This window comes from Suncus etruscus, chromosome 17 (genome assembly GCF_024139225.1).
Source record: "Suncus etruscus isolate mSunEtr1 chromosome 17, mSunEtr1.pri.cur, whole genome shotgun sequence".
Taxonomy (NCBI): domain Eukaryota; kingdom Metazoa; phylum Chordata; class Mammalia; order Eulipotyphla; family Soricidae; genus Suncus; species Suncus etruscus.
In genome coordinates, this window is record NC_064864.1 from 16,548,342 (window position 1) to 16,561,183 (window position 12,842).

Here is a 12,842-nt window from a genome sequence, read left to right on the forward strand (position 1 = left end):
GTCCAGGCTGTGGTGGCCCAGTTTGATAAAATAATGAAAACCATCATAACCACCTGCATTGGAGTCAATGATTACTGTCCAGAACAGGGCTAGGAGATTAGAGCTTTGCATCAACGTAACCAAGGTGTGCCTTGAACCCCTGAGGACCCTCTCTAAAATCTGTATAACAATTTCAGAATGAAATCTCCTAGACTTAATCTGACATGGTCCCTGGGCCTTCCCTTGAGGGCCCCCCTGGGTTTGAACCACTGGTCTCCATTTTCTGCTTGTTTTCTAGGTGGTGCAGAAACCGTCCTTCCTGAGGTGGCTAGTCATTGGGTAGAAGAACTCTAGGTAGGACTCCAGTTCCCAACTCATAGTTCTGCTTCTTTCCAGGAGTGCAAGAAATTGAATAACTTCTCTTCTGCACACGCAATCATCTCTGCACTCAATAGTTTCTCAATTGACAGACTGAAAATTCTTGGGAATATGTCTCCAGGTGGGTCGATATTTTTAAGAGAGTCCAAATTTTCTGATGGATATTGGCTTTGGCTGCTGCTGGTCACTCAGTCACTTGAGGCCAACCCCATCCCAACCAGCAGGGCCTGGTCTCAGGGACTGTTCTGAAGGGCAATTTCCCTCAAAGTCACATATTTGGATGAGATGGACACTTTCCAAGATGTTTTGTCCAAGGTAACAGAATATCTGTGGTTAGACCACAGATAGGCCCAACCCAATTGCATGGATGTCAGAAGAGCAATTTTTTTTTCAGAAAGCTAAATGGCTCATTTTTAGAAGGTTTTGCACCTCAGAATTCCCAATTGTTCTATCACCTTCCTCCTCCCCACAGAAAGAATTCTCGAATATTTCATAAACTCTGCTCAAAAGATTTAAAATCCAGCAAGAGGCTGACCCTGAATGTAGAGTGGAGGCAGGAAACAGAGGTGAGAACCAGGGAATAGGGAACTTTTGTATCCTATAGCATCATTTCTTTATAAATAATCTTATAGTGGGACCAAAAACTTCAATAAAAATGTCATTTACTCAGAAGATGGTGGAATTCTGGAGGAACAATGGGGTTTTTGCACCGGAGTTGGCGCCTTTACATAGTGGCATGGCAACTACTGTCACAGGTAGTGGTGGAGAGCTGTGATGTTCAGGGGGGTGTGCTTCCTTGGAGAGAGAAGGAACTGAGGACACCAGTGAAGAATGCTTGGATTTAATGACTGTTCTCTACCTACAGGAAAACATCTCTAGATTTTTCAGATTACTCAGTAAATCAAGCAGAAGGAAGTATCCATGGCAAAAGAAGGTTCGTGGTCCTGCCTGGTTTGGGCTCAGAAAACCTCCTGGAGACCTGAAAAGAATGAGTTAGGGACATGTTGCCTGTAGCTTGTCTGATGTGTGCCAGAAGGAGGTCTGGGTCTGGGTCAGGGGGGGGGGGGGCACAAGAAGCATTTGGGAGGGGTGTCACAATCAATTCCCTGAGACTGGGCAGCTCATGGGGGGAGGGAAACAGGGACATTGTGTGTGACAGCCTCTGAGGCTTTGATTCTGACTTGGCCAGGACGATGCAGAAGAGAGTGTTTGGGGAACATTTCTGGTGATACCCCAAAATGGTTCCCTACTAGCAGTGCCCCAATTTTCACAGGGAATTGTTCCATTTTTGAATCTCTTTCTATCCAAATTGGCCACAGTAGATTCAAACCATGGACAAATACATGGGGGTCAGTGGGTCGTGCCTGGCCTGGGAGAACAGGGTGGAGATTAGGGGGTTGGGGTATGCACAGATCCCTGCCTGGATCCCTGAGCTCCCAGGATCTGCTCAGGTCATCACACACCTGACTGAGCTGGAGCTCCTGCGAGTCTTAGGGAGGATCAAGCAGACACTCCACTGGCTTGTCCCCTACTTCTTCCTGGGCTGTTGACTTCTAAGAGCACTGTTGGGCTCCAGGATGGTTTGAGTTTCTGTGTGGACAACTGAGCCTGGCTGTCCTGTGTGCCCTTGTGGGGAATAGGAAGGCAAAGAAACATGTCTGTGGGCTCAGGTTCCTGATAGTGAAAACTCAGTCTCCTGATTTATCCCAGAGAAGTTGACTGCCTGATGTCATTGAGAATCCAGCCTCGTGGCCTATCTCTGGGACAAAGTCTGGCCTTGCTTTGAACTGGTTGTCATTCAGCCTATCCTCACATGGTACCCTCGTGGTAGTGCAGCATGAAGAAGGAGGAGCTAGGTTGCTGCTCCTTCTAAGACTTCTTCCTTCTGCCCTTTCTCTTTTATAGGGGAACCACTTCAATAAAGAGAAAATGCTCTTGATGAGTAGTTGTGTGTTCTATCAGAGCAGGGAGAACAGGACAAATTAGGCCTCCTTTCATCTGGACCACACTTGTCTCCCTGCTCTGAGCTAACACTGAGAACTAGAACAGTGTGGTAGAGATATCCAGTAGGCACTTGGGAGAGGAACGTATCTAGGAATTTTCCTTTGTGAAAACTTATTTACTCCTCAAACAATAGTGAAACCCACATTAAATATGCTAGTTATGTGTGCAAATCCCCAGTATCAGACCACAACTTTTCTTCTCAGGAGATACCTGTGACATCACACACACGCACACACACACACACACACACACACACACACACACACACACACAAAACCACACACACACACACACAGAGCACCCTGTTTCAACTTCTTTCCTCTGATCCCAGGAGAACCAAATTTTAAAAGACAAAACCATGTTCCAACAAGCTGCTGAACATTACAAGCTGGAAACCATGGAGGACATAGAAAGTTGGTTCCATAATTTTGAGACACTGAATAGGACAGACAGGTGAGAAGAGGCCCCACCTATCAAGGGAAAGAGGGACTGTTTCCGGGTCAGTCTACAGTTGTCTCCATGGATGCCTGTATTGCCCCTATTTGATTGTCTTTGCCTAGAAGCCAGATTCAGCCACTTGGAAGACACCAGGTGGGGCACCAGAACTGTGACTAACAGGTGTTTGTGTATCCTTCTTTCGTAGTTACAAACTGTCCTGCCAACTCGAGCCCAGATTCCAGGAAGAGACTCCATCTCCTTGTCAATTTAGAATTGTTGATCTCTACTGATACCAAGTATCACCATTGCAATGGTGCCTCTTCACTACCTGGCTCCCTTCACTACCTAGCAACTTCACTACCTGGCACCTATGTCCCTAAGTTGCCATTAATCATATTAGTAAATGCTGTTTGTTTAAAATCTGGAAGTTCTTTGTTCTTTTTCATAACTAATCTCAGTGTCATCAGATTAAGTCTTCCCCTTTCTTTTAGACTCAGAAGCTTTGTAGGGTTTGGGTAATCGCACAAATGTTAGAGTATGTGTTTTGCATGTGGGAGGCCAGGTTGTAATGCAGCAACATGTAATTTCTAAGCACTGTCAGGCATGACCACCAAGGATTGAGTCAGGGTAGCCCCTGACTAGCAAGTTCAGTATGACCCCCGGAATACAATGGATTAATTTCCAACCTGAAATTTTTATTTTTTGAGCAACCATCTTTTTTTCTAGCTAGGGGTGAACTCAAGAATGATGATATCAAAGAAATTTTAGCTACATTGTAAAATACTGAAACTTTAGGTATTATGTACCTGAGATCATGGTTTGATACCATACTATTTTTACCACAAGCAAGTCAGTTTATGTTCATTCACTCACCAAGCTGTTTTAATTTGTAGAATACTGAAACTACTCTCTGCCTGAACTCTGTTTGCACAACATGGCATTGCTTTTTCTAACTATTTTGTGGCAAATTTGACTGACAGAAATAAAATTTATTTATTTATTTATTGCCCAGTCTATACCTAATACTCATATTCTCTGTTCCAAACCCTTTTCCCAATCCTGGTAAACCTTTAATTACTCGTGGTTTTTCTGAGTGCAAAACCATGATTAAGAAGAACTTCTACTCAGACCCCTAAGACATATTTTGGGGTTAGAAAATTAAGTATGGCCCAGGTTTTGCATAGTTGGGCTTTTGGTGGGATACTTCATGGGTAGGTTCTCCCTACTTTTTGGCCAAATTTTATTCCTTTCTATTTCCCCAACATTGCTGAACATATGAAGAAAAATATAGAAAGAAAAAGAAAAGAAAAATGTGCCATACACACACCTTTTTTGTTTTTCTTGTTTTCTTTTAATTCTTACATTTTAAATATGGGCTCCCTACTTTTTTAGAACATTGGGAAGCAGAATGTTTTCTTTTAATAGACATATCTTCATTTTTCTATAAAACTAAGAAGAAAAGAAAAAAGAAAGGTCAGGAGTCAGGGGCCAAGTATTCTCAGATGCATTGTTGGAGAAATAAAAAGGACAGAACTAAATATTCAAGCCGAAGTCAACAACAATAAAATCAAGACCCAAATTTTAACAATCTAAACTTAAATGGGCATTTTTTAAAAATAATATATTTATTTAAGTACCATATTACAAACATGTTTGTAGTTGGTTTTCAGTCATAAAATAGAATACCATCACCAATGCAAACTTCCCATCCCAAACTTCCCATCTCCCTCCTCCCACACCACTGTCTATATTTAAGGCAGGCATTCTACTTCTCTCACTCATTAATATTGTCATAATAGTTATTACTGCAGTTATTTCTCTAACTGCACTTGCCACTCTGTGTGGTAAGCTTCATATCCTGGGCCGGTACTTCCAGGCTTCATCTCTATTGTTTTTATTTTTCTTAAATCCCACAGATGAGACTATTCTGTGTCTATTTCTCTTCTTCTGCCTTATTTCATTCAGCATGATAGTGGTACTGGCAGTCCTTGAGGGTAGAGGGTGGTTGTACAGGATGTACTCTGGAATCATTGGTGGAGAGAGGTCTACACTGTATATCTGAAATTCAACTATGGAGAACTTTGTAGATTACAATGGTTTCAAGAAAATAAAAATAATAAAATCAAACAAACAAAAGAAAAAACTTCAGGTATTGCTGAAGATACACCAATCTGATTCTTTCAGAAAATTTTCCTTTACTTCCAGCATATAGACTTACTTCAATTTTCTTCAGGCAGTACAAAGCTTTCCTCTGACAGTGGAGTCTTGGAAATGAGTGTATTAAATGTTTCCCATCAAAAATTGACAACAGAAAGGAGATAAAAGAACTCAAAATAATTTCTTAAACTATTAATATATAAATATACCACTATTGAGACAAAATATCAGATATGCTTGAAATTCCAGTATTTGCTCTACAAAATCTAACACAATTATGTGCATAAAGATGCCCTGAATCATTCATCATAATAAAAGACACTGCTTAATCAAATTTATATTATAATTTAGAAATTTATAAAATCCTTAACAACAAAGGTGAAATTTTTTTTTTGCAATTAAATATCTAATCTTCATGACGATATCTCTATTGTCATATCTTAGAACCTTGAATATGGTCGAAAGGATAGCTAAATTTTTTTCCTGGCAGAAATCATTCATAATCTTTAGTTTATATTATGTTGATCTCAAAATTATTAAACATATTCACTGGATATGTTTCCCTGATAAAAAAAAAACCTAGATTTTTTTTCAGCTAAGTATCATAAAGAACCATAATCATGATGTAATCTGAAGGAATTCTAATCTTTATTCCTATTTCCCTAATGGCCTGAAAGGTGAACCAAACATAAAGTTCACAAAACAAACAAACAAACAGGAAAAGTAGAACCTGTCCTCTCTGCTTTCTTCACACACTAGCTTCCTGTTTCTTAACTTCCTCCTTGTCTCTTCTCTTCTCAGCAATATTCCTACTAGTCAAAAGTTAAGCTCTGCTTAAAAATTCAAGTTACATATACTAAAAGCTAATGATACACTCTAGGACTATAAGATCAAAGATGTATTTAGAGACTCAACATCAAGGGCAAGAGAAAGAAAACAGGAATAAACAACTGAAAATAGAGCAAATCAAAGAGCTCTTACACAGCAAAAGAAACTGCCACAAATACAAAAAGAAATCCTGGCATCTAGGAGAAGTTATTTGTATATCATAATCTGATTAGGAGCTAGTTATGCAATATTATAGAGAATTATTGTAATTTAACAACTAAAAAGTAAGCAGCCCAATTTAAATGAGTAATGGGCAAAACCAGAAGTGGGTGATTTTCCAAAGAGGATATCTAAAAGATTTCCAATCAATGAAAGACTGTTCAACTGCATATATTATTAGTATATGAAAATCAACCACCACTGATTAGATATCAGTTCACAGTAGTAAAAATATCCTTTGTCCAAAAGGCTGAAAACAGCAATGCTATCAAGGATGCACAATAAAAGAACTTCTATTTAGTATACTAGTGGGACTATAAACTGGAAATGGCATAGAAATTCCTTTAAAAAATAAAAATGTCAATTTTCCATGAACCATCAGTACATATCTAAGTATTATCAAGTTTGGAAAGATATTTACAACTCTATGTTCATGGTGGCACTACTCACAGAAACCAAAAAATGGAATCAACCCAGATACACATTAACAGATAAATGGATAAGAAATCCATGCTATCTATACTGAAATTATAACCACTGAGCAAAATGTCAATCTCTTGCTTCTCCTAGGGGAATCTATAAAGAATCTCTAAACCAGGACAAATATGAATGGGTGCTTATGCCCATCCCCTTGCCAAGCAAGTCTTGCCCTCAACTATCACAACACCAGATGCCCTGTTGGAAGACCTATAGTGTGGCTAAGAATAATATGTGTATAAGAATCCAGAGTGTGAGGTTATAATTTTATTTTATATTTTATAATTTTAGCACTTCCGCTTTCTCACTCATTGCTTTATTTAACAATATTGCTTCAAGTTTCTCACCTTTTCTCTGTAAGACAAGATCAAAATCACAATCCTATATTGAGGCATAGGTCAGCTGACATATGTGAAACACATTGCACTTTATCCAGCATACGTGAAATTAATATTTCAAATCCCCTAAAATAAGCAAACTATTCAACTCAATTAAGGAAATATTGATTTAGACAAAATTCAAGAGATGTCTTAATTTCAGAGCATCTAACAACCTCTATTTTCTTATATGTGAACATGAATCTCTGCAAGGGGATTGAATGTACAGTAGTTCTGAAGCTTATCATTCTTTATTTTTTCCACAATAGTACTATGAATATTACCATGAATATGGATTCACAGAAAAATCTAACAGAACCTTAGTAAATGTTACTTACCTTCCTTCTTCTCCAAATACTAACTCAAAAATGCAAACATATCTATGATCATTGCCACATTATCTATCACAGCTGAAATAGCACAAGAAGCCAACAACAGAGAAATGGATAAAGAAGGTGTAAAATATATGCATATATAGAATAAATGTAGAATATATGCATCTATTCAGCTATAAGAAAAGAAGTATTTCTTTCTGCTACAGCATGGATGGAACTGAAAACTACAACTTAAACAAAAGTGAATCAGAAAGATAAAAGCAAAAAAAAAAGTGAATCAGAAAGAAAAATTAAATAAGAAACTATAAAAGCCCACTGTAAACACTACACAGAATTGATTCAATTCCCTCAACAGACAACAGAGTTGTTGAGGGATAAAGGGTCTCATGGATTCTTTAAAGAAGAGGGTTATCGGTTGTGGATGTGCTAGGGCCATTATTTTTCCTAAAACATAAACATTATACCCATGAAAACTAATATTTATCTCAGAAAATTAATAATTTTAAGTAAATAGACCACAAATAAACAAAAGAAATGCTAGGATTTTTTACTACAAAGATATCAGAAGAATGTTTTGTAGCATTTAATATTCCAGTTTATTTAAATTATGAAAATTGAAAAAGAAAACAAATGATGTATAACAACATAGGAATGACTGTTATTGTTTGATTAAAACCAGTCATGAGAGCTTCACAAAAGCACTGATCTATCAATATTTAAAAATGTAAATACTGCTAAATTATAACATTAAAATATGCAGTCTTAAATAAAAACATGCATTTCCTCTCAACATTTCCTGACATACTTTTACTATTTTTTTGCATTGATTCCTGTGTGACTCAGTAGATGGCACTGCAGATTTAACACAAGAGTTTCTCCTGATTTATCCTGCTGCCAGGCCCATTCTTATTTGTGTACAGCATTTCTTCTCAGTTTAGAGGGGAACTTTATTTTGTTTGAGGGGACAGAGGGATAAATAGAATTAAGAAATGGCTCTGAAGGAGGGCAGAAGGGGAACTGGGTACATTGCTGTACACTGGTGAAGAGATGTATTGGAACAATGTATGACTGAAATTCAAAGTTGTAGATGGACAACTTTATAACTGGTTATTTCATGGTGATTCAAATTGTAAAATTAGTAAGAAGAAAAAAAGGCTTTCTGGATTGCAGAAATAGTAGTGCTGGAGTTAAAGTGCATTTCTTTGTTCCTTTGGGGGCCATACAAAGCTGTACTTAGTGATTGGTTCTGACTCTAGACTTGGGTATCACTCAGGCAGTACTCAGGAGACTACATGTAGTGTAGGGGAGCGATCCCTTGTTGGTAAGGTGCATGTGCCTGACCCAATGTACTATCTCTCCAGCCCCTAGGTGCTTGTTGTACATGCAGCCAACACTGGTTTGATTTCCAGAACCATTTGGTCTCATGAGCATCCCAGAACATGGCCCTGACCTTCCCCTAACTCCCACCATTGTTTCAGCACTGCTGGGCCAAGCAGCCGGCATCCTCAAGCCCTCTCACTGAACCACCAGCCCAAAAACTGACTGGGAGAAGGCAGGTAACCTCTGGGCATCATTAAGGGGTGTGACTCACATTCCCACCCCACAACAAAAGGAATAGCTTTCTCTCCCATTTGGGAATTCTGCTCTTGAGAAAGATGGCATAGGGTTATTTCCAACAGGAAGGTCATTTTTAAGATGAACATGAGGCTGCTAACCCAGACCCTACAGTCTGTCAGATAGCACTAATCAGCCAGAGCATATATTCCTACTGGAAGGAGATCCTTCTGTGTGCTTTGTAATAAACTTCTCAAGCAGTGTTACATAGATGAGTTACAAAGACACCAACCTTGAAATCTACTCCTAAACCTGTAATAGAGTTCAGGGACTTTTAGCATCCAATTTTTAATTAGATTCAGATTGGGGGGGGGGGTACATCAAACCGTGCTCAAGGGTTACTCCTGGCACTCAGGGGCTACTCCTGGCTCTGCAGCTCTGTGCTCAGAAATCCCTTCTGGCAGGCTTATGGGACCATATGGGATGCCGGGAATCAAACCTGGGACCATCCCGATCAGTTACATGCAAGGCAAATGCCCTAGCACTTTACTATCACTCTGGCTCCTAGACTCAGAAATGTTATGAGACTTTCAAAATTGCTAGAACCAGGCCAGGAGAGTGGTCTAGCACTCTTTACTCAGGACATCTTAGTTCCCCAAGACTAAAAGCAGACTACTTAAGTACAAAACTAAGAATCAAGTACACATAATTTAGTGATAACTGATAGGGTCTGTCTGAACTCATATGACCCTCAGTGGGAGCCTAGGGTTGAAAGAGAAAACAGACGTGAAATCCAAAAAGTTTATTGTTAATTCAACTGCCCAGCAGACATCTTTTATCTTACCCCCTGAGAGACCTGCTCTAATGACCACAAATATGGATCCTTCAGTTGCTCCCACCTTGGAGCCCCAAAATTTAAATGGTGCTTGAGCATTAGTGCAGAGTCAAGAGTAAGCCCTGAGCATAGAAAAATATGACCTCCTTACCAAAAAAAAAAAATCAATTTTAAGAAAAGCTGTTGGTTCCCTAAATCCTATGCCAGAATAATGCTCTAGTAGACATCACAGGCATTTTGAATAAATTGCAACCAGAGATTTAAATACCACAGATCCAAAGGGATATTGGTGCGCTCCATCATTCTTGAATTTTCTCTAGCAATTGCTGCTCTTCAAGGCACTCCTATTCTCTATTCAACTAAAAATGAAATCTTATTTTTAATTTCCTTCTTCCCTCCCTTATCCATGTTAATTAGGAGGCTACACACTCATATTGATTCTTGTCTGTTCTACATCCATTCCTTACTAAAATTTCAATGCAGCATTTCACATATATAAAAACATTAAAAGTACAATACATTATATAATCATATATGTCCATCATTAAACTACAAGAATTTCATCACTACTTCATTTATTATGTGTTATTAATATATTGATTTGGGGTTGTGTATTTAGGTTTGATCATTTTTCATTTCCACTCAAAGCTCATAAACTGCTTTGCCCCTGGTACCATCCACTTTTATTTTTCTCAATTTGTAGGAAGACAGAAATACAAGGCAGAACGAGATGATTCATGTTCTATGATTCTGTTAAAAAAAAGAAACAACACTGTGATTTGCACTACTGTTAATGTCATTCATGTCACTTTATCCCCTTTCAGCACCTCATTCTTATCCAAAGTGCTCAGTTCCAAACATCACTTTCATATTAGACCCTTCTCAATTCTACTCTAATGGAGATGGAGATTATTATGCTGAGTGAAATGAGTCAGAGGAAGAGCGATAAAAATAGAATAATCTCACTCATCTGTGGGATAAGGAAAAGAATTACAGTGTGGGGATGAATGATATCTAGAGGCAATAGAGATGAGGATAAGGAGGACTAATCTATGGTAGGAAGTTTGCCACAAAGAGTGGAGAAGAGCAGTTAGGGCAGAGAAGAGACCACTATAACAATGATAGTTGAAAATGATCTCTCTGGACAAGAATTGCGAGTGCTGAAAGGAGATAAAGTGATATGCATGTGGCCTCTTCAATAACAAGATTGCAAACCACAGTGTCTAAAAGGGAAAACAGGGGAGTGGGAAGAGGAGTAAAATGTCTGTCTCAGAAGCAGAGAGAGAGAGAGAGAAAGAGAGAGAAATAAAATATACTACTCCCAGAATCAGGGAGGGCAGGAGGGAAACTGCAGACATCAGAGGTAGGAAATGAGCACTGGTGAAGCATATTTTACTTAGTATGACTGAGCACAATCATGAACAACTTTGTAACTCTGGTGGGGGGGGGGAGCTCAACTGTATGATGAAGAACCTTGTAACCATGGTGTTTAAATAAAGTAGTAATTAAATTAATTTAAATAAAAATGCATTTTATGACTGAAACCAAACTACAACTTGTTTGTAGCCATGGTGCTTAAATTGATATATTATATACCAAGAAAAAAATATCGGGGGCATAAAAGAGTTCAGTTCCAGTTTGCAGAGTGTTTCTAATGGTTGACAATATCTTGCCCCAGCTCAGGTTTTGTTAAATCCGGGGATGCCAATTTTTTTTTTTTTGCCCCTCTCCACTTCCTTATGAATGGACTCAGCTCTGAAATCCACCTCTGCTCAGAGCTTCAGAGCAATGATATTCTAGAGATGATGGGCCTGGGTTCTCCGGTGGGTTTTCTCTGCAAGGTCCCAGGTGAATTCTGTCTAATTTGATGTGTTGGTGCCACAGGAGTGCTCTCATACCTTCTTTATAAATTATAACTTGGGTTAAATTAGTTGACTAGGAAAGCCATCCTTTCTGAAGAGCCTACACAGTGGCAGTCTTGGAGCAGAAGAGATGTGCCCTTCTGCAAGTTCACTTATCGGAGCGTGGAACTGGACATGTCCTAAGAGCCACTGATGCAGCTGAATGGGCCAGAAGCATCAGTGCCTGCAACCCGGAAGCAGCTGTCACTGTTGGGTGCCTTGCAAAGACAAGAAGGAGGTGCCACCCACACAGAAGCCCCAAAAGCATGATCATCTTGGCCAAGATGGTGGTGGTGAGTATATACACACACACAAACACACACACACACACACACACACACACCTAGGCAAGATGATAATGATGGGTAGCATAGTAGATAGTAATGATGGGTACCATGGTGGGCATCTACATATACACACATACACACACATACACACACATACACACACACACACTGAATTATCAGATGGTGATACTTCAGATACCCCAAAGTATCAGACGGTGAGATGTGGAGGATATTAAAACAGAGCTGTTTCTTGCTAAGGAAATAAAGTGCCACTGTTCAAGGGTGCACATAGGAAAGTCCAAGCTAGGCATAAAGTGGCAGAATCTAAAACCTTTATTAGGGCCTATCAATAGAGACCTCTGATGTCTCAGGCTAACCAATTTAAACCAAAAGGAGCATGATATCAATAAGCTCTACAGATTCTTATCTAAGTAGTACAAAGCGAGAATTATACCCCTTCTACAAGACAAGTATGCAAGTATGTCCTTGTCCTTGACCCTTTATAATAAGGGTCATTGGAAGGAGTCAAGTTAAGAACTTAGTTTACTTGTGACTCTGAGGCATTTTATCTAAAGAATGTATGCAGTCAGGCTTTGCACAGGGCCAACTCCGGTTCTATCCTCTGTATCCCATATGCTCCCCCAAGAGAGTTACACCTCTAGGGATAATTCCTGAGTTGGATTGCTGGATGTGGCCCCCAAACCAATTTTTTTTGGGGGAACATCCCAAAATTATTTTTTTTATTTTTAATTATCAAATAACATACTTATTAGGTTAAAATTAGAACAGTTGAATGGTCATTTAGAATAGTCAATATAATATATAAATAGGACATTAAAGCATAAAAATTATTAGATTTCTACTTGTACATTAAAAAATGTAAACATGAGAAGAAATTATGGTTAAGATGGAGGGGCACAAAAAAAGAAAAAAAGAAAATAAAAGTAAAAACTTGAAAATGTAGAAGAAATAAATTATCTTTCACTCAAAATACTAATAAAACAAAAGATAACCTATGACTAATAAAAAAATTAATGGAGAAAAATCTGCAATGACAAAAGGTAAATAAATGG